The sequence below is a fragment of the Tenrec ecaudatus genome, chromosome 1, assembly GCF_050624435.1.
Source record: "Tenrec ecaudatus isolate mTenEca1 chromosome 1, mTenEca1.hap1, whole genome shotgun sequence".
Classification (NCBI taxonomy): Eukaryota; Metazoa; Chordata; class Mammalia; order Afrosoricida; family Tenrecidae; genus Tenrec; species Tenrec ecaudatus.
In genome coordinates this window covers 199,075,468-199,093,872 of record NC_134530.1, presented here as the reverse complement: position 1 = coordinate 199,093,872, position 18,405 = coordinate 199,075,468, and the positions used below count along the sequence as shown (strand labels likewise).

At 44.8% G+C, this 18,405-nt stretch overlaps 1 pseudogene; it reads right to left on the bottom strand.

Moving 5' to 3' along the window:
- Positions 1 to 1,657: 1,657 nt before the first annotated feature.
- Positions 1,658 to 4,635, bottom strand: LOC142439260 (nucleosome assembly protein 1-like 1 pseudogene; annotated as a pseudogene).
- Between the last annotated feature and the right edge of the window lie 13,770 nt (positions 4,636 to 18,405).

The following is an 18,405-nucleotide window of genomic DNA, read 5'->3' as shown; positions in this document are numbered from 1 at the left end:
ACCCGACTCACTGCTGTCAAGTCATAATGATCCTCCTGTGGGTTTCTGAGACCATAACGGAGTTTACAGGAGTAGAAAGTCCAGTCTTTCTCTCACAGAGCTGCTGGTAGTTTTGAAATGCCAGGCAAAAGGCAGCCCAACACATAACCACCACTTAGTCCTCCAAATAACATTCTTGATTTTCAACACTTCAAAGAAGCCACATGCAGCAGATATATACAATGCAATGCATTGCTTGATCTCTTGACTGCTGCTTCCATGCGCATTGTGGATCCAAACAAGATAAAATTCTTGACAATTTTAATCTTGTCTATATGTATCACGATGTTACCTATTAATCCAATTGTGAGGATCTGAGTTTTCATTAAATTAAGTTGTAATCCATACCGAAGGCTGCAATCTTTGAACTTCATAAACAAATGCCTCAAGTCCTCATTTTCAGCAAGCAAGATTGTGTCTCTGCCGATGGTGATCCAGCTGACCAGGGCAAGTCCGCCCACCATTTGCAGTGCTCTGTACTAAAATGGGCACACCCAGCTGACTTCTGTGGCATCCCCATTGCCGAAGGCACTCTTACATGCCCTCTGCAGCATTCCAAACTGCCGTGGAACACGGCATCATGGCTTCTTGTGAGATCTCCCTGGGCAGCACCATCCTTATGGTTCTACAACCACCCAACCAGCATCCCCTGAGAGGACCATCCATCTTTCCCCCCAAGTAACAAAATACGGGTTGACAAGGGAAAGAGAGAAGCCACAGGAGGATAAAGCAGTAGGGATTGGCATATTGGGACCCCTCAACCAGGACAGCACGGGCTGATGTCCAGAAGCCACCTCCCGGGGACACTCTGGAAGGTCTAACCCCAACTTCCTTCCTTGATTAGATACTAAAGCTACCATTTTAGGCCCAGCATTCCAGATGTTGTGGTTTGAAGGGCAGGCTCTGGATTGCCCAGGTTTGAATGATGGCTTTCCTCACACTGTCTATGTGATCCTGTTTCTGAGCTTTAGTTTTCCCATCTGTAAAATGGGGCTAATAATGGTTCCTAGCTCAGAATATTGTAAAAATTACATTAGAATATCCATATACACCACTTAGTTTTTTTTTTTTCTTCCTGGTCACTTTTTTGCTAGTGGTATTGGATGCTGTTGAGTTTCTGACTCATTGCGACCTAAACACAGCAGAATGAAATCCTACTTGGTTCTGTGTTATAGTCAATATGTCGATCTATCTGGTTGAGATTCTTCAAATTTAACTTCTAAAAATTTAACTTCTAAAAATCAGCTTCTCTCTCCTTTGGACCTGATCATGTTTCTCTACTTGCTTCCACTGTCATGAAACTTAGAGCTGAAGTTTGCCTGAAAGTGCTCTCATTTTCCCCATAAAACTATTCTTTCTTTTTTCAAGTGTGTATTGCATACTCCTAGGTTTTGTTCATTTCCTTTTTATGCTTTCCACATTTTATTTTAATATGTCTTTATTTTTTCCATTTGTATATATATTTTTGTAGTTGATGTGTTTATTTTAGGCTGTAAAAGCAAAAGTAAGCATGCAAGCAAACAACAACAAAGCACTTGAAATAGGCTTGTCAAGGGGTGTAAACTCATCCTTTCCAGGGAAGCAAAGGTGGAGCTGGGCAGGATGTCTTCAAGGGCACCTACAACCTGCTCCACCATTGCTCGCACTCGGCTGAGTTTTGATCCTTCTTCACATTATTGCCTGGATCATTGTCCTCCTCATCTCCTTCCTCTTCCCCTTCCTTGTCTTCTTCTTCTTCTTCTTCGTCTTCTTCTTCTTCTTCTTCTTCTTCTTCTTCTTCTTCTTCTTCTTCTTCTTCTTCTTCTTCTTCTTCTTCTCCTCCTCCTCCTCCTCCTCCTCCTCCTCCTTCTCCTCCTCCTCCTCCTGCTCCTCCTGCTCCTGCTCCTGCTCCTCTTCCTCCCCCTCCTCCTCCTTCAACAACACCAACATTCTCCAGTAAGGTATAACACTGATCTCGGGATCATACATACACTCATGAAAAAGGAACAATTTCCAAGTCTGCAGCAAGGACAGCTTCAGCAGCAGCCCCCAAAACTGCAATCTCAGGAACTTTGGGAGGGGCAAAGAAATGAAAGAAAGAGTCATTGGAAAATATTTCAGTCACTTGCTTCTTTCTAGTGGTTTTTCAACATGACACCCCCCCCCTCCTTTCCAATCTGTCTGGCATTCTGTACAACCCATGACTTCTGGTCCTTCAAAAGAAACGGGATCAGAGTCCTCTGGTTCAGACCTCATCTGGTATGTTTTTGTCAACACCTCATTTGTGAAATATCCAATGAGTTCAAAGTGAAACTCTAAGATGGAACTCACAGGCAGTCCAGCATCTGAGAACTTCACTTTAATATCTTTCAAATGCTTCGGAATAGGTTCATTGTGTTCTTGCACCATATCACTGAGTAAGTCAACATTCTTGAAACACTCAACCAAAATTCAGGAATTCCTCTGGGGTCTTCTTTTTCCTCATCCTTCTCGTCCTTGCCCTTGGCTATTTCTGTCAGTTCCTCTGCAGTTTCGCCCTCTCCATCTGGTTTCCACTCACATTCTTCTTCCAGCGTTTCATAAATTGCATTGATGATCTCAAAACACTTATCAAATAAAGGCTGATAGAGAACAGCATATATTCTTGATAGAAAAGATTATGAACTCCCTCATAGAATTTGGCTTCTATCTGTGCACATGTAACGTAAAGGTTTTTAAGAGCATCTGCCCTAGCAAAGCAGGCTTTCATTGTGTCCTGTGGCTGTTTCTACCAGACACACAAGACCTTCTTGAAGGAGTGCAAGAATTTGAGGAGTTTGCAACTTCTGAACTGTCAGCTGAAGCACTTTGAGGTTTGTTTCTTTATCAGTTTCTTCTACTTCATCAACCTCATCCAAATCTTGATCAGGTTCAGACTGTTCTTTGTTGTCAGTGTCTGCCGTGTTGTACGACCTCCAAATTCTCGGTGGCTAGAATGCGGAGCCAAGCAGTAGGAGCTGTGCAGCCAGTGACACAGGTCGGCAGGGGAAGCAGTCAGAGGAGCAGGCGACCTCAATTTGTATTTTTTTAGCCATTTAAAAATCGCTAGAATATTAGAGAGTATACAAACACACATACATATACATTATACTTCAGAAGAACTAAGTGCAAAGCAAAAATCACTATATTGAACAAACATCCCCTACCATGACATGACGTCTTAGTTATCTAATTCTGCTATAAAAAAATAACACAGGTAGGAAATTTGAGGTCTTTTATGTGGTACTTAATCTGTGACTCTGAAATACTGAGCCCATCTCTTTCCTTCACTACTTTGTCTAATGTAAGTAGGACCAACCAGCCAGCTTCTCTACACTTTTCAATATGACAAGATTCCCAAAATATATCAAGCATAGAACTTTACTTCTCCTCAATACTAGATCTACTTGGTGATATTTTGCATATTGCTTTTGTCGTAGATTAGCAGTGCCCTCTTTCCTAATGTAGTCAGAGTTATAAGAGAGGTCAGATTTGAGAACCAATTTCTTTTCATTATGATTTTGTTTCTATTGACCATACTCCTGCGATCTTAGGCTGGGACATCTAGAGAAACTTATATATGTATATGAAGAGATATTTATCCAAAATAAATGGTTCATACAGTTGGAGCGGCTGGTAAATACCAAGTCTGTGAGTCAAATGTCAGACTGAAGGTTACTTCTGACTCATGTGGCTACAAGGACTGGCAAATTCAAAATCGGCAGGTCAGATACAAGCTGCTAGCTATAAAGGTGAATATTTTCAAGGCTGGCAGGTAAGATAGCAAGCTGTTGACTCATGGGCTGCAGAGGCTAAAGACTCCTAGGATCAGCATGCACTATGGCAAGCTACTGACTGAAGTCCAAAGAACCAAGGTCAGATGAACAGCCAGATGCAGGTTCCAGATCCAGCAACCCCCTTCTACCCACCCCCCACCCAAAAAAAACCCCAACAAAACAAAAAACACAACATTGTCAGAGTGGTCACATATATTGGAAACCAGCCACATCTCTCAGGAAACACCCTTACAATAAATTAATTGCTTGTAGCAGATCTTCTCATGGGAGATAGCTATATAGTAACTGCTGGTCACTGAAAGTCATTGTGGTAGTTATATAATTAATTGTCAATCTGAGAGGATTAAGAGTGTGAGGGTGGAGTTTAGCCGGTCAATCAGGTTGCAGCTTGATGACTTCATTTGGAGGTGCTAAGGAGATAAATAACTCACTGAAGGAAGGACGAAGGCTCACTCCCTGGGAGACATTGCAGCTGACAAGACATATGGAGCTACTCTAGTTCCCTGAGCTGGAGGAGCCATGCAGAATCCCCTGCCAGTGCTGAGATTCTTATACCACTGCTGGATCCACTGATCTGTGATCTTCCTGTATTCAGTGTCATTGCATGTGTTGTATGAGTCTGAAGAGCAAGTTATAGACTGGCTTCAGACATATGGGCTGATAACGGATTTATGGACTTGATCTGGACTGTGCTGGGATGTTTTCTCAATATTCAATTGCTCTTGTATATAAAGTTCTCTCTTACACACATATGAATGCCTACGAGTTTGTTTTTCTAGTTTACCCAGACTACCACAGTCATTGTCCCGCTAAGTTGACACACAAACTTAGCCATCACACAGGGTGGTTATGCAACCCTTTTTAAGGAGTCAGTGTATCCATCTCTTCCCTAGACTGCACAGCATATACATTTATAATAATAATAAAGAAATGGGCTCACAGAGGTGCTATAGCATAGTTTAATAATACCTGCCATTGGCTGAGCACTTTGTGTGTGCCCACAGAGAGATCGGCTTGCATTTGATCTGTCACTCATAACATTATGGAAAGTCCAGTAATACTTGCTCCATTTTAGATATGGGAAAAATGAAGACCAGAAAAAGTAAATGTCTCCCTAAATACACCGAACAGTTCTTTCTTTTACTAATATCTTTATGTACTGATGTTATCTTGAATACAGATACAAGATTCCTGGAAGAGAACAGATTATTATTTTCTCTGTCTCTCTTTTTTTACAGTTTTATTGGCATATAAATCACACATCACACAACCGAATAGTTCAGTCATATCAAGAATAATTGTATAATCATTACCACAATCAATTCCAACATTAAAAAACATTTTACTGGGGGCTTATAAAACTCTTATCACTATCCATACATGCATCACGTGTGTCAAGCACATTTTTACATTTGTGGCCCTCATTCTCAAAATATTTGCTCTCCATTTAAGCCCTTGGTATCAGCTCCTCATTTTTACCTCTTCCTCTCCACTTGTCCCTCCCTCATGAACCCTTGATAATTTGTAAATTATTATTATTTTGTCATGTCCTACACTGTCTGATATCTCCCTTCACCCGCTTTTCTGTTGTCTGTCCCCCAGAGAGGAAGTTATATGTAGATCCTTATAATCAGTTCTCTCTTTCTACCCCACCTTCCCAGTATCGCCACTCTTACCTCTGGTCCTGAAGGGACCATCTGTCCTGGATTCCCTGTGTTTCCAGTTCCTATCTGTACCAGTGCACATCCTCTGGTCTAGCTGGATTTGTAAGGTAGAACTGGGGTCATTATAGTGGGGGGGGGGAGCATTTAAGAATTAGAGGAAAGTTGTATGTTTCATTGTTGCTACACTGAATGCTTACTGGGTTGTCTCCACGTCACGACCCTTCTGTAAGGGGGTGTCCCATTACCTACAGGCTTTGGGTCTCCACTGTGCACTCCTCCTCATTTATAATGATATGATTTTTTGTTCTTTGATACCTGGTACCTGATACTTTTGACACCTCGTGGTCACACAGGCTGGTATGCATCTTCCATGTGGGCTTTGTTGTTTCTGAGCTAGATGGCTGCTTGTTTACCTGAAAGCCTTTAAGATCCCAGATGCTATATCTTTTGATAGCCGGGCACCATCAGTTTTATTCACCATATTTGCTTATGCACACATTTGTCTTCAGTGATTGTGTCTGGAAGGTGTGCACCATGGAATGACAATTTAGTAGAACAAAGTGATCTTGCATTGAGTGAGTACTTGAGTGGAGGTCCAATGTCCACCTGGCGCCTTACTACTAAACCTATAAATATATGCACATAGATATATTTCTCCATCATCCTATATAAATATATTTACATGTGCACATGACTGTATTCCTCTATAAATGCCCTTTGCTTCCTAGTTCTTTCCTCTATTTCCTTTTATTTTCTTGTCCCACTACCATGCTCAGCCTTCATTTGGGTTTCAGTATTTTCTCTCGGTTACATTACTCTTGCTCAATCCCCACCAGGCCTCTCACACCCTTCTTGGCACTAATTTTGGATTACTTGTTGCTCCCTAGTCCCTGGGTTGGTCAACACCACCTCCTTTCTCTCATCTCCCTCACTCCCATGTACTCCCTGGAGCCATCGGTCCTGTTGTTTTCTCCTCTAGCCTTTTCATCCAGCCTATCTTATCTAGATAGATCTGCAGAGATAATAATATGCACAAAAAAAACAAGGCATAGCAAGACAAAGTGACAAAAGAGAACACAACGACGATGGCAACAAAGAAAACTAATGACAATTAATTAATTAATTAATTAATTAAAAACCAGAAAGAAAAACCTGTAAATAGATCAAGGTCTGTTTTTTGACCTCTAGGCGTGTTCTCCAGTCAAGTCCAATGGGGTACCACGCTCTGGCCCGAGTCTATCCTTTGCACTCCCTCGGGAGCTCTCTGCTCTGCTCCCCTGCGCCCCCGGCACCTACTTTGCTCTGCCACACGCTTTTAGTGTTTTACCTCCATGTCACGGGGTCAGTCCGGGCCAAGCCCAACACTGAGTCTCGAGTGTTGTCCCCTGTTGGGACATGGGTCAGCAAGGGATGTCGTGTCTCATAGTGGGATCAGCCATATTGTCCACTCTGTGCATTAACTGTTCAGAGCAGGGATATCGTCCTACAGGTCTGGTGGGCCAGGATGTGCTCCACTCTCTCTTCCTCCCCATTCATTTGCTCCCGTGTTCTCTGGTCAGACTCACCCCTCTCCCCTAGCTGCAGCTTCAGTGCCTTCCTCTGCAGTAAATTCTTCTAGGGGGAGGGGCAGTTGTCCACATAGCTGGTATGGGGGCTGAGTCTTCAGGCCCCTCCATTAGCAACTCTCTCCATGCTGGTTGGTCCAACATTTCTTAAAATATTAATGGATGTCTCAGCAAAACAAAGTTTGGGAACTGCTGGGTTAAAGGATATTAAACAAATTTCTTCGAGTGCGGCTTAATAAGCAAATGGAATACTTAAGTAATTGTCGGTCTTACAGAGAGGGTGGGCTTGAGACTTGAGAATGAATGGGATGGCTCATTCTACAGCCTGTGATGCTTTCAGAGCATTGTGCTACCTTTCACACCATCAAGAACTCCCCTGTCCGGCACTGCTTGTTGCACCTGTCTCTCCTGCTGAGGCCATTGTCTCCACATTAGATGCGGTGCTATTTTGTGTTGTAAGGAAAATACACCTAACAGAGTGCATGTCGACTCAACAATTTCTACATGTGCCATTCCACGCCATTGACTACATTCCTCAAGTTGTCTAGCCAAGCTTGCTATTTTCTTTCCAGATCATTGCACGCACCTTTGGACTCCCCTCCCTTTAAGAGGTGGAGCCTAATTCCCCCTTGCTTCAGTATAGGTGGAACTGAATGGTCCACTTCCACAGTAGAACATGATGAAAGTGACTAGGTCATAAAAAAGCCATTGGTGCTTACTCCTTGCCCTCCCTTTCAGGAAAATCCAGATGTCATGTCATGGGAAATTCAAGCAAATCTATGGGGAATGTCTTGTGGAGAGGCCTTGAGTCCTCCTGCCAATCACCAGTGTAGATCTGTCAGCCGTGTGAGTGAATGATCTTGAAAGGGGATTCTACGGCTCAACCAAGTCTTTAGATGACTGCCACCCCAGCTGATGGCTCCACTGGAACCCCATGAAATACCCGAGCCAGAACCAGCTAGCTACAATGCTCTCCAATCTCTGGGAAACAGAAATGATGAGATCATCAATGCTTGTCATTTCAAGCTGCTGAGCTTGGGGCCATGTGTTACGCAGCAGCAGGTAACTAATACAGAGATTAGAGCACTCTGGAGTCTAAAATTCAAGTGAGTTCTTGACACCCTCCTCCTGTTTTCTACCGGATACACTGGCTCTGCATGTAGCTAATCCTGCTTCACATGTGTCTATTTGGGTGACTATTTGAATGAACCTACAAATCCAGCCCTTCACCATTTAAATGGCACTTTGCATCATGTTCTGATAGAAACTACAATCATTTGTCACAATGAACCTACAAATCCAGTCCTTCGCCATTTAAGCGGCAATTTGCATTGTGTTGTGCTAGCAAAGCCACAAGACTCCCTTGAAGAGCCTTACTTAGAATACTTGCTGTAGACTCCACTGAGACTAAGTCTGAATGAAAACTTGCCAAAGCTTGCTGAGGCTTCTGATGTTCAAGACAGATGAGAGACCCTTGAAATTATTCACGTAAGCCATTTATAGATCTTCTATTTTATATTCTTATATAAAACTTTATCATGAGAAAGTGAAGCCCTTGGAATATGCTTATCATACTATCCTCGTAATTATAGTGTTCTGTGCTTTCCAAAGATCCCACTTGAGAAAATATCCTTTACCTACAATTCAACTAAGCTATGTTCAATCCCTGCTAGATTCTTGGCAAAGAGCCTCGGTGACAGGATTGGTTAGATGTTGGCTGCTAAACTCTAGGTCTGAGGTTCAAACCCAGAAGTTCCACCTTTGGAGCAAGATTAGATTATCTTTTCCTATAAAGATGTACAGCCTCAGAAATTCTCTGTAGCGGCACTGTGGGTCAAAATTGACTGAATGGACGTGAATGTGGCATTTTATTTGGTTATGAGTTGGAACTGACCAGATTGTGCGGTTTAGGCTCCAGGTTGTAAATCTAAGATTTGAGAATATAGCAATGAACAAAACATTTGAAATGTCTGCCATTATGAAGTTGCAGTCTAGTGGTAAAGACAGGCAACCATTGAGTGAAGAAATAGTAACACATTTTAGGAGGGGTAAGAGCCACAGAGAAAAGTAAAGTCAGGTACAGGAGAAGATCACTACTCATCTGTCCGTTTGTGGTACTGCAGTGACTTGCACGTTACGATGATGCTGGAAGCTAGGCCACTGATATTTCAAATACTGACAGAGTCACGCATGGTGGGCAGATTAAAGTAGAGCTCTCAGATGAAGACAGATTAGGAAGAAAGGAATGGCGATCTGTGTCCAAAAAGTAGCCAATGCAAATCCCATGGGTCACAGAAAATTTATTGTCCAGCACACTGATGTTTAGCAAAGCGAAGGGTCAATGGGGAGGCGCGTAACTCTCAGTCAGATGGGCTGCCACTATGGCCAGGACAATGAACGGGGCAAACCAACGGCCGCGAAGACAGCGCAGGGTCCGACAAGGCTTTCGTGCTGCTGTTCATCAAATCCCCATGCATCGGAGTCATCTCAGGCAGCAGATGACTGAGGATGATGGGATCACGGAGAGGGACGCCTGCCGGGGAAGGGAGGAAGCTCGGGATGGCTGCGTCGTGAGGCACCATGAATAAACAGGCGAACATTGAGAAACTCTGGCTCCAGGCTGAGGGACACGTGCTGTGTCAGGGCCAGTGTGTCTTATTTGAGGAGCAGCAACATGACTCTATGACATCTGTATAAGAATTCACCTGATATATCCTCCTTGTGGATCTAGAGTTGCAGCAAACGTGTCTCTATAGGTCAATTTGTATTGTTTTCATGAGGAAATAAAAACCAATTAACCTGAAATGTCTCCCTTTTAGCCTGGGCTTCCGGGAAGCTTGAGCTCAGTTCCAATACCACTGGCTATGGATAGTGGTGCATCTCAGGGCCCTGGGAGCAGCTGGTGTCGCCACCTGGTTTTTTGTTTTTAATAGAAATAAACCCAGGAGGGTGGAGGGAAGGTGGGGTAGATAGTGGGAACCAATTACAGGGATCTACACATAACCCCTTCCCTGGGGGTCAGACAACAGAGAAGTGGGAGAAAGGAGACATCAGACAGAGTACGACATGACAAAATAACAATATTTTATAAATTATCAAGGGTTCATGAGGGAGGGGAGGTGGGGAAGGAGGGGAAAAATGAGGAGCTGTTACCAAGGGTTCAAGTAGAAAGCAAATGTTTTGAGAATGATGATGGCAACAAACGTACAAATGTGCTTGACACAATGGATCGCTGTTTGGATTATGATAAGAGTTGTATGAGCCCCCAATAAAATGATTTAAAAAAAGAAATAAACATGGACTTCTCATTTTCTCCTCACTCTGTGCTACTTTTACCCACAAACCATGTCAAGTCACCTGGGAGAAGAAGAGTGCTTTGAGCTGTCTTCGGACGGATTTGGTATTCCAGAACAGAGCAGTAGCACAGTGCCAGGGTTCACAGTCTCGTGAATTCGTTTTACACGTCTTGAAGGTTGGCATCAGATTGCCGGGGTTGGGTGTGGACCTGTGTAGAAAGACAAAGCGAGTGGTCCCTGCCTCCAAGGTGCTCCTCACAGCCGAGGACTGGTGCAAGCAAAAGGCAGGTCACTACAGGCCCGACGAAAGGAAGGGCATGGCAGCTGGCATAGGACCAGTGCCCAAAGAGGCTGGCAGCTGGCCTTTGCCAGAAAAGGAGAGCTGCTCCCAGAGTCCTGAGGCGCCACTGTGGCAGGAGGAAGGCCACGGAGCAGCATCAGTCCCGGCCTCAGCCGCCTCTGAGGAGCACATCAATTTGCACTCCTGGCTCCGGGGTGTGTCTGACTTCCCGGCAGGCCTCCCACCCTTCCGGGACCAAGTCAACCCACAAGGCTCTGGTGTCTGAGCCACAGGGTAAGGGTGTTCCTGACACAGAGAAAAAAAACCCAGAATAAAAATATCTCCTGCCCATCTCTCCCTATTTTTAGTTGATTTGCAGACTCTTCCATCAAGGTATTAATATTTAATTGTTCTGTCAGGTCAGATTCTTCCTCGTCAGACAGTTAACAATGGCTTGGGAGAGGAGAGACAATGAGATGGTGAGGGATGGAGTAAGGAAAGAGCAGCCTGAAGATCCTGACCCTGGGGTCCTGGGGGAAAGAACAGCATGCTCCTTTCAGTCACCACACACCACTTGTTCCCAAAGGCCATTTAATGAAGCATGTGAGACCACAGCACGGTCTTGGGGAAAATGAAGCTTTCTTCCGTGAAGAGAAGCTGGGAGACTGGGAAGAGGCCTGAGGAGGAGCATCTGTCAGGCTTGTCCGTCGACGAAAGGTCAGCTGATGCTGCATCTATGATGAGCTGAATTCCAGCTAGCCACGGTACGGACCTTCGTCCCAAGTTTTCTTGAAAACCCAGGTCCAGAGGGAGCTATTGTAGTTTGCATGTTTTTTACATACAACTCCTACATGTCAAAATCTGAATTTCATATACATGTTTCTTTGGGAAACAGTACCTGTTAGGCTATTCCAAACTTAAAAGCGCTGGCTGCTAATTTAATTCTGACTTATCAGAATAGAACTGCCCTTGGGAAACTTGGGTTTCTGAGGCTACACATCTTGATGGCAACATGATAGCTTCATCTTTATCCCACTAAGTATTTTGGGGGCTTTGAACTGACAACCTTTTGGTTAGCAGCACAATACTTAGCCCCCCATGCCACCAGGACCACAGAAGTATAGAAAAACGACTTGGCACTATTTCAGGCCAATGCATTCTCAGAGACACAAATATATGTCTCCATGTGACTCATTCAAGGAGGTTATTAATAGGCAGGAGATGAGAAGGATCAGGGAACTAAATTTCATTCCGTTTCAGCCTCTCACTTCATTTATACCTCCTCTTTAGAAACCGAAGTCGAGAGGTAAAACTGGCCTCATGGGCTTTCGTGGAGTGTTCAGCTTGTCTGCTCAGCAGAGGCTGCTCCTATGCTTCTCTTCTGCCGGCGTCCGCAGAGGGAAAAGCAACAATTGGACTCGGCTGGCAGGCTCTGGACAGACTTTTCTGAGCACTAGGCTGAGCCTAACCAGCCTCTGGGGCCCCAGAAAAATCAAGGCAAGGTGATGCTTTATTTTCATCAAGCTCTGAAAAGTAGCCGAGAGTCCTAGTCAGAAGCAGACTCAGAGTCTCCTTCACTCTCGCACAGCCTCTTGGTTTGAAGCAGTGAGCCTCAGGTTCTCCTGGGACGCCTTCTCCTTAAGTGGGGTTTCCATACCACGTGAGGGGTTGCACCTCGGGGTGGGGTGGGGGCTGGACATTGAGTCGGTTGAGGGCAGAGATGCTAGGTGGCTTGCAATGCACTGGAAGATGTCACCTGAAGGAGCAGTACTCCATGTCCCACATGAGTGCTTGTTGTCCCACAACACATTCTAGAAGAACTTGCTTAGACTAAACAGAACCTCATACCAAACTATAAATAGTGTTAGTGTGGGTTGACTACAGAAACAAATCCAGAGACACACATATGTGTGTAAGAAAGAGCTTTATATCAAAGAGTAATTGTATATAAAGAAAACATCCCAGCCCAGTCTTGATCGAGTCCATAAGTCTGATATTAGACCATATGTCCAATACTGGTCTATAAATTCCTCTTCAGACTCATGCAACATATTCAACTCATGCTGAATGCAGGATGATCGCAGGCCAGTTTGTGGAAATTATTGTGGATCCAGTGGCATGGATCTCCATATGGCTTCTCTAGCTCCGGGGCTCTGGCTCCATCAGCATGGCTCCATGTGCCTTGTCAGTGGGCAGACGAAGCAGAGAGAGTGTGTGTGTCCTGCCTCCAGGGAGGAAGATAGGAGTTCCCAGAATCTTCAGGAGAAAGCCATGCCCACACAGAGCGAGAGGCCTCATTAGCTATGATCTGATTGACAGGCGATACTCCATCCCTTCACCCAAGTTGCCAGGAAATTATGTAATGCCACAGTAGCATAGATAGATACATAGGCAAACAGATAGATAACAACGTATATAGATAGTATGCACACATTCAAAAGAGTCACCTAGACCATAAAAACAACAACAACCACCACAAAAGACAGTGAATCCACAATAGATTCAGACATCTAAATTCTTCCAAGGGGTTGCCAAGTCAGGATACTCTTTAGTGTTTGTGGAAGGGCATCCCCAATAAGGAGATCTCACTCTATCCTGAGACCCCATGATGGACCAGGTGCAGTTCTAATTCCTTTTCAACGATTGCTTTCTTAGCCGCTCACGACAGCTCCGTAAGGGTGGTTCCGATATGATCCCAAAGGAGTTAGATCGCACAGCTAAATGAGTGGCAGTTTCAAGGTCCCAAATCCCCCCACTACTCTGCACTTATTATCTCCCCTGAAATGGGAGAACCGCTTACACGCTGCTTCCACCTGTGCCAAAGAAGGACAGGATGCTGAAGACAAACAGCGATGAACTAGAGATCAGGCCCCGAAGAAACCCAGCCCCTAAGTTATTTGGGCCAGCTTGTGACTTGGTTGTTTAAATTTTGATTTTATTGTAACAGAGCGCATGGAGTCTCCTAAGAAGGTCACCACCTATTAAATTATCTGGGGTTTTTTACTTGAAAAATTTTCTACTGATGCAAGTACATAAATTCACTTTCATTGAGTCGATGCCGATCCACAGCAGCTCTATTAGAAAGCCCCCGGGGCTCCTGCAGCTGCACAGCTTTATGGAAGCAGAAAGCTCCACCTTCCTCCCCTGGAGCACCTGCTGGGTTCAAACTGCTGACCTAGTAGCTAAAAAAAAAATTGATTTTGTTCATCTCAGAAACTATTGGTTTCATGCTTTCAAATACAAATGTTCTGGAAGTCAAGGAAACATGGGATTTTTTTTTTGGTTTGTGACTTTAACAAGAGCTGGTTGCCTTTTGGGAAAACAACGTAGTTGATGGCAATGCCTCTTATGAACTTTGGTATAACAAAATCATGCATTAGCCTGCATTTGTAGCTGACAGATTCTCAGCTATATCTTTTCTAGAAACAAGCATTTTTCCATTGTGCCTTCTCTTGTTCTCCTACCGAACATGTACATATTGCAATATATATGATGCTGTCAGAAATGACTTTTACTTATCCTTTCTATCTTAATTAGGGCATGATATTGGTTTTAAGGATTGTGTACATAGGTGAGTTGTATCAATTGAATTTCAGGAATTTATAAGAAATATTACACAGTATTTGTTAGAAGGGAATTGTTGAATCTAAGCCAGGAGGATTGAAATACCTTGTTTCAGTATTAAAATGGCACAAATTCTGAGAGAAGATCCAGGAAGGTGGTTGAGGTTGTTAAGGTTTATTGTGCCAACCTGGCCGATAGACACAAGTAGGATTAATTGAAGGGTGGAGATATAAATGACTCGGTGAGCCTAGCCCTTTTGGTTCTTTGGTCTCTTGTTCTCTGATAGTCGGACCAGTGTGTGGCTGCCTTAGCCAGTTCCCTGCTCCAACTGGCAAGGCTCACTTCCTGCAAGACATTCCTGAGGAGAAGCCATCTGGACTTACCCTGATGCAGCCTGGGTGCTGGGGAATCTGCGTGGAGACCCCTGCCAGTGCTGAGATGCTTATATTACCACTGGATTCAAAGACTTTCTACCCACTGGCCTGTGATCCCCATCCATTTGGTGTCATTGTGTGTGTTTTGTGAGTTTGAAGAGGACTTTGTAGATCAGTGTCAGACTTATGGACTTGGACTGGACTGGATTGGGATGCTTTCTGAATGTATACTTACCCTATATATAAAATTTTCTTATACATAAAAAAAGAGGACTTTATAGATCATTGTCGGACATAAGGGCTAATATTGGATTTATGGGCTTGGACAGCACTGGGTTGGGATGTGCACTTACCCTTTATATAAAACTCTCTCTTGTATGTATGTAAGTTTCTGTGGATTTGTTTCTCTAGTCTACCCAGACTAATACAGTAGGTCATTCACAAAGAGACCACCCGTGTTGGACTGCCTTCACTTCTGGTACAAGAGGGCATGGAAGAGAACACACACTCTATTCTAAGGCCTGGAGTTGGACGTGGCCCACCTCAGTTCTACTCATGTCCTATGATTGGTGAGATCCTAGTAACATGGCCCTACTTTGAAGGCGCTGGAGATGCCATCTTTAGAGTTGGGCAGTCATATGCTTAACCACACTTGGCAGACTCTGCCAGAGCACCAAATTCAAAACTTGCCTCCGGGTGCAACTGTCCTACCCGACTGGATTTTAGACACATGGATGAAGAATTGAGAATAGAGGGGTGGAGTCTCGAAGAAGGGAGGAGAAAGTTGAAGTCGAAGGAGGCAGCATAGTTTGCGAAAATAGTCTTGAGAGATGTAGCTTTGAGCCTGTGATACTTAGCTTGATTGTGCCAACCTGCCCAATAGGAACATGTGGGTGGAGATTAATCAGGTTGCCGTTTCATTGGAGGGCAAAGAGATAATGGTTCTGCAAGGCCCGCCCCCATCTCTCGCATTCCGGTGATCAGATCAGTGTGCTGTGCTGCTGCTTTAGCTAGTTCTCTGCTTTAACCAGTGAGCTACACTATTTGTGGGCCAAGTCAACCCATGGATCATGTCGCTAGAGCTTGAGGCTCCTTCAAGACCTGCTTTGCCATACTGCTGGTGTGTACATCACTTGAGGCTGGTCGATCCTGTCACCTTGCATTGCTTGAGTTCATTATCCTATCCCAGCTTGCTTTGCTACTGACTGTTGCTGGAGCTACTAACTGTTGCTGACTCCTGCTGGCCCACCCTGCTGCCTGTGGGCAGACTGTCTGTTTTGCCTGAGGGAAGACTCCGTGTCTGCTTTCTTGACCTTGAGTGGAAGGAATTTCAGTATATTAACTGTTCCATGAAAGTGAGTCGAACAGAGCCCTCTGTACTGCTGTGTGGACTAATTCGCTGTTCTATTTCCTTCTTGCTGTATAAACCTCTATAATTATATAGGTTTTGTTTGTCCTGGTTTGTTTCTCTAAAGAACCCTGCCCAACACAGGGCCTGTATTAGTTTCCGGAGGCTGCTCTAGCACAAACTGGGCAATGTAAAGCAGCAACAATGTACTCTCTCACAGTGCCTGAGGCCTGAAGTTGGAAATCCAGGGGTTGGCAGGGTTGGCTCTTTCCGGAGACTCTAGGGGAGACTTTGTTCCAAGCCTCTCTCCTCACTGCACCATGGTTACCGACAATGTCGGCTTTCCTTGCCTGTTTCCAACATTACTCAGCACCATCCCTGTCCATATCTGAGTTTCTTTGTCCAAATGTCCCTCTTGATAAAGACAGTGGAAGCCTGGTGGTCCAGTGGTCAACGGTCCGGCTGCTGACTGGCAGTTGTGCGGTTGGAGTCTCCCAGGTGTTCCTTCCTTGGAGCAATGGCCTTCCGTTTACACAAAGCTTTTCAGCTTTGTGAGCCTGATGAGGAAGTTCTACTCTGTCTCATACAATCATCACAAGTCAACATACAAGCAATGCCAGTGGGTTTTCCAGTATGACCTCTTCTTAACGTGATTACTGTCTGGTAAAAGCATGGACACCCTTCCCCCAAACTGAGTTTCCCAGAAACGGGCTAGTTCTGCGAACAACTGTACCCTCTAAAAGCACAGACCGCCCATTTCATTGTTTCTAGAACAGACTGACCTTGTACAATGAGCAAACAATCACGCACGCCCCACTGAGCAAAACCGCATCTTACGTCAACTCTCTAGACAAGGAGGGGTATAAAAACCCCTCAAGTGCTCCCCGGGGGTGGCTTCCACAGCTTCACTTTACTGTGGGTTGTTGAACCCGTCCGCTTGTCCCCAATAAAGCCTGCTTTTTAATCAGTCCTCTGCGAGTATGGTCTGTCGCGTCTCGTTTCGTGCCTCAGTTTACCCAACAATTACATCAGTAAATAAGGTTAGATTCACAGGTTCTAGGTGAACAAGAACTGTAGGGGCATGGTATCCAACCCAGTTAAAAAGGTGAATGGGGACACGTAGACCTTGACTGCAGGTAAGGAAGTTCTTACTCACTTGAATCATACCACTCATAAAACAGCCCCTCCCAGGCTGGTTCACGTGCTCCTGTTCACACGCCCACAGCCCTAACCTCACTTCTCTCGCCAGCGCTGGGCATGCTTTTGTTTTGCTTGCTTGGTTTTGTCTTCCAGTCCAGACAGCAATTCTATTTTGTTCAACCATGTACCCCCAAGGTTTAGGCGAGTCACTGGTACGTGGTAAGTGCTCAGTAAGTACTTGATGTATGGGTGATGTCATGCTGGGAGCACGGAGAAGTTAAGCGCATGCTTTGAGTGCACCCGTCCAAGGCACCATCACTGTGCTTTGTTAGGAAGATGGGGCTTGTTATAACGTTCGGCAGGCTGAAGCAAGCAGGACCAAGATAGACTGGTTTGCGTCTGAAGAACCCTGGGAGGGAGGGAGGAGAGGTTGTGTGGGAGGATGGATTTAGGAAGGCTGAGGGATTGGAAAGTCTGGTGGGGGAGTGGCGAATAAGAAAATAAAATTATGGACTGCTCAAGTCAAAGTCAAGTATCGGTTAAAATACTTAGCTGCCAAGGGAAGCTTCAAGTGGAGGAGACAGCACTGAGCAGTGAACACTGGAGGGTTGGATTGGTGCATAGCAGTTTTGAGGAGGGCATGAGGAGCCCCATTGAATGCCTTCTGGAATTTTCTGGGGCAGTAAATGGGGCTGAAGAGGAGCTACACATCAGTAGGCTTGATGACCTGCTAATCCCAAGAACCTATGGCTCAGATGTGATGCAGAACCCTAAAAGGACCTGTCTCAGTGGGAGGGATGCCCCATACGAGAGAAGCCATGATGATAGTTAGATTGAAAAGTCACTGCACTGTGCTGAGGCTTAGCGTAGCGGGACTGAGACATGTAGCAGAGCTCCTTCACTTGAGAGGGGAAAACTAGACAGAGGTCAAGTCTCCTAGAGTCCAGGCTTTCCAGTGTCTGCATGAAGGCTTTCCACAGACTGGGAGCTCCTGCAATGACGAGAACACGTGGACCCTTGAAAGCGCTGAGAATATGAAAGTATGAATAAATAAATAAATGAACCATTCAATTGCAACAGACTCTTCTTTCAGTTTCATATGCTTGTGCACTTGAAAACGGTATAAAACATGGGAGTCACGTTACTTGATCACAAATCATTTGTTGAGCGCTCGGTATATGGAAGCAGGAGGGCAGCATTTGGGTACTCATTGCGACGGGAAGCCTGAGCTGGGACTCCAGAGAAGCCATTAAGCATCCTGTTTGCATGAGTTTCCTGTGGTCGCCGTTACAAAGTGCCACAGAGCAGATGGTTGACGAGAGCAGGGATCTATTGTTTCAC